The 4,160-nt window shown below is 31.2% G+C and overlaps 1 long non-coding RNA gene across 1 annotated transcript; it reads left to right on the top strand.

The window, feature by feature from the left end:
- Positions 1-1,071: 1,071 nt before the first annotated feature.
- LOC119087170 lies at positions 1,072-3,322 on the top strand. The gene is made up of 3 exons (XR_005090612.1): positions 1,072-1,198; positions 2,205-2,315; positions 3,225-3,322. It is a non-coding gene; the product is annotated as an uncharacterized LOC119087170 (long non-coding RNA).
- Positions 3,323-4,160: the final 838 nt, after the last annotated feature.

The following is a 4,160-nucleotide window of genomic DNA, read 5'->3' as shown; positions in this document are numbered from 1 at the left end:
TACAGGAGAATGGCCCACTTAGAATTTACATACGTCATATTCTACCGCACAATAATTATGCTGAAGTTGACATCACATTTTATATCAGGTAAGTTAAATTCATTCAAATACAAGAAGCAAAATATTGAATATTAACTAGTAGTGCACGACCACAATTTCCTTGACATTGTGTGAAAAGTGGTCAGTGATGTCAGATGGTTAATAATCACACATATATCATATCTTAATATCATATCAACAGAGGTCAGTTGTGCTGATATGTTACTGCAGAATGCAGTAAAATGCAATGAAATTCATTGAGATACCAGTGTTGGAAAGTGGTTCATCACATCTTTCACTTTTCATAATTATTTTCATACAGTTTTGTTGTTAATCTCTCAGCTCGCAAGGATTTCTGCAGATACCAGGGAACATGCCTTGGATGTAATCTTGGTGGTATTCTTCAACAACACAGTTTGATGTTCTGCAAGGAGAACTTAGTATCAGTAGGTAGAGGAGTATCTACTTGGATCCTAATTCTTATTCATCCATCTGATGAGATGTGTAATTACAGCCAAACATCATCCCATCTACATATTCATGTCAGTTTAACATATGTCTTATCTCATAAAAAATTACATAAACACATCAAAGCAAGATACCAAAACAAAGGTCATGTTTATACTCACAGCAGTCAATAGGAAGTTGTCAATTTCCAATATGCCAGCTGGTTATCACATAACCTGGGCTTTTGCACACAAGCTGACATGACGAAACACATTGTATTGCCAGTTACCTGTGTTTTTAAGTCAAAGGTTGCACACACAAGGTCGATGGGTGAAAATGGAGTTATTGTTATTTCATGTTTAGGCAACAGGATGGATGCCAACTCTACACAATTCTGCTTCACAAATTTTTTACTTCCATCGTAAGCACATCAGGTGAGTATCTTATGCTTTCAGGTGACTAAATATATATATGCGGGCCATTAAATTCATACTCATAGTACTTAACAATGTGGTAGCTTTAACAAACTGTTTTAAAAAGTAAACTGATTCAGAAGAGGTTGATATTTGCATCATTGTTTCAGAAACATCGAGACCATTGCAGAGCCAAAGCCAGGGTGAAGATGCTTATGTGACAGCATTCACGATGTTCCCTGATAAGTTCTCTACTCTCCCAGAAAACTGGGCTCAGAGAGGAAAAAGTGTAACCAGAGGTGTGTGAAATAGTAAATCTATTCTAATGGTCCTTCTACATCATTTTGGCTCCTCATCCTAAATTTCCACAGACATCACAACCAATGAACCTTGTGGGAACGTTTGCCCATCCTGTTCATCTTAAGTGGATAAGAAGTTTCTAGAAGACATTTTACAAGAGTTTGAAACAGAAACACTGAAAAATGCATGACATTTAGTGAAATTATTATCAGTTGATTATATGGACAATCTCGGTAACTTGAGAGTTTTCTAGTACAGGATAAGATAGTTTTGCATGAAGAAAACTAAATAAAATATTTTACCTGATGATACAGTAAGAAAGTCAGTGTTTGAGGTTCATGCCAGTCTGAAATAGTAGCAAGCAGTTTATGAAAATTATAAAAACTGTGCTTGGTTAAGTCACTTAAATTTTATGAGAGTAGAAAAAATGACCCTACATATTTTATTGGACAGTTATAGAATTTCAGTATTACACTTTGCTAAATAATTTTTTAAAACTCATATGTAGAATGTTAAAATTTAAAAAATTAAAAGTTACACATGCTGGGGATCACACTTTTTAGGGAAATATAAAAAATGCAAAAACTTGTGTTTTAGAATTATTTATTTAGTCAAATCATGTACTATCATTTGTGTTTTTCAATTTCCATTTACCAAATAAAATGTATATTTAAGTAGAATTTTGTGACACACAATTACATATAATTATTATTTTATAAACCATAAAATCAATTAATTTTATTAACAAATTTTTAAAGAACTTAAAAGTTAAAATGAATGTCTTAAATTTTATTGAATTCTCACAGTGTCTTCTTGATTGCCAGATACTAATGACTGTCATTGGGAATTAATTCAGAAACTACAATGAATTTTAAAAATTTATTTATTCAGTTCTTTGATATTGGAATTCCTACTTTATGAAAACACAAAAACTTATAATCAAATCAAAGTAAAGAACAGAATACTAATCTGCTACTCTAATCCAAATGAAATGTTTCTTCTCAGTCTCAGGTGCCATTTTGTTTCTATTATATCCAGTTTCAAGCACCATGGTCATCATGTGCATACATTTTGTTGAAAATAATGGAAAATACAGAAATATGTGTGCAGCATTCTGTAAGTGTAATATCTAACTTTAGGTGGTTATGAACATGTTTATTAGCCTGCCTTTTTCATAAGAAAATATTTAACACCTGTTTTCAAGAATCAGCATTCCTTGGCAGGAAGTCTCTCTTCAGTTATGTACAGAACCACAATTTGAGGTACATAGAATCCTTAACTAAAATTTCATACCACATTTCAGTCAGAAATGTCTATGAAGTGAGTGGCAAGCATCACATATATAAGACATCTGTTTTCACATCCAAAGTTTTGTGTCACCATCCTCAGGGAGAAGTGAAGAAATACCTTCACAAAACTAAAGACTTCATTTTGACATCAAATTTATTGGAAAATTAACAATACTTATGATAATGAACATAAACTGTCTATCAGATATAAGTCCATTAATTGTGAAGTACCTTGGTGTACCCAGAATGCTGACTTAGTCTCCATATATAATTCTAGAAAGTAAAATATCATTATCTGAAGAATCTTTAAAAAAGAAACAATATTACATTTACTAGATATCAAATTAGAGATTGGCATTTGTCCATTGCAAGAAGACTCTCGAAGGAAATGATTAATGAAAACTCTGGTATGTTAACCATTCTGAAGTGGAATGACACATGTCAATCAATATATCATCACAAAACAGAGTTGATAGGTTAAAAGAAAATAAGTGTGTGTGTGTGTGTGTGTGTGTGTGTGTGTGTGTGTGTATTGATTGAGTAGAAAATAATTGGTAGTGGATCTCAATGGACTTTCAGCAATGTGTATTTCCTCCACATTCACAGAACACTTAAGAAACTAAATTTAAAAATCAATAAAGTTATGTAGGTCTAGACAAAAAAATTGAGAGATTCATACTTCAGAAACAGCCATACTTCTAATGGTCATCTCTCTTTACTCCCTTATTTAATAAAGCAAAAGAAGCCAGTCTCAGTAAAGAATTATGGGACATCTATGTGAAAATGTCTGCTGCATATGGAATCCCAAGAGAAAATATACAAGATATCCTCAAAAATGGTAAATATTGTGTTTCACAAAGAGGATATTGATCTGAAATAAGAGAAAATAATGAAATTTCTTGATTTCCATTTCCATTCTTGAAAAACAGAAATAAAAATTATTGAGTAAATGAATGAAATTTTTAACTGTGTATATCTTGTACTTCACAGACACCTGTCCTCAATGAACCTATGGATTTGGTGAGTTAAAGTAAAATAAAAATCTTTGTCTGTCAGAATTCAATATAATAAACAAAACAAACATTTAATGAAAATATTCTATCCAGAAAAAATAAACAAGTATATTATGGGAAAACTTTTACAATAATACAAAAAAGGAAGAAACATTAAAACATCAATAAAAACAAAAACTATACCTGAAATCATTAAGAAAATATCCCTATGCATTTTAAAGATCATAGAGTTCTACAGTCTCTTTTATTTATTATGTATGAGATGTAAATAAAAAAATAAAATTGACTGAGGGACTGAAATCACTTCATTTCAAGGCCAATTGAAGAAATATCATGAGCAATGAATCATTATATATGATGAACACATCTGCTTAAGTGTTGAATGTGCTACACTGACTAGACTTAACAACTCACAATCTAAAGGGATTTGAATTTATGAAACTTCCATATATATTTTTCTGTACTAAATGCAAACTGAAGCACTTGATAAAATAAGGTTTCTTATGTCTAAAATCATCAGAATTGTGCAAATATTAAATCTTTAATCTAGTCCCTATGATCAAATTTCTGCTCAAGAATTCCATCATTCTGCACCTCATCTCTCAAACATGGATTTCTATATGTTCTATAAAACTTACTGTATTCATTTGCATTTAATA

This window comes from Peromyscus leucopus, unplaced genomic scaffold (assembly GCF_004664715.2).
Source record: "Peromyscus leucopus breed LL Stock unplaced genomic scaffold, UCI_PerLeu_2.1 scaffold_1700, whole genome shotgun sequence".
NCBI classification, from domain to species: domain Eukaryota; kingdom Metazoa; phylum Chordata; class Mammalia; order Rodentia; family Cricetidae; genus Peromyscus; species Peromyscus leucopus.
This window is presented reverse-complemented; position numbering and strand designations above follow the sequence as displayed.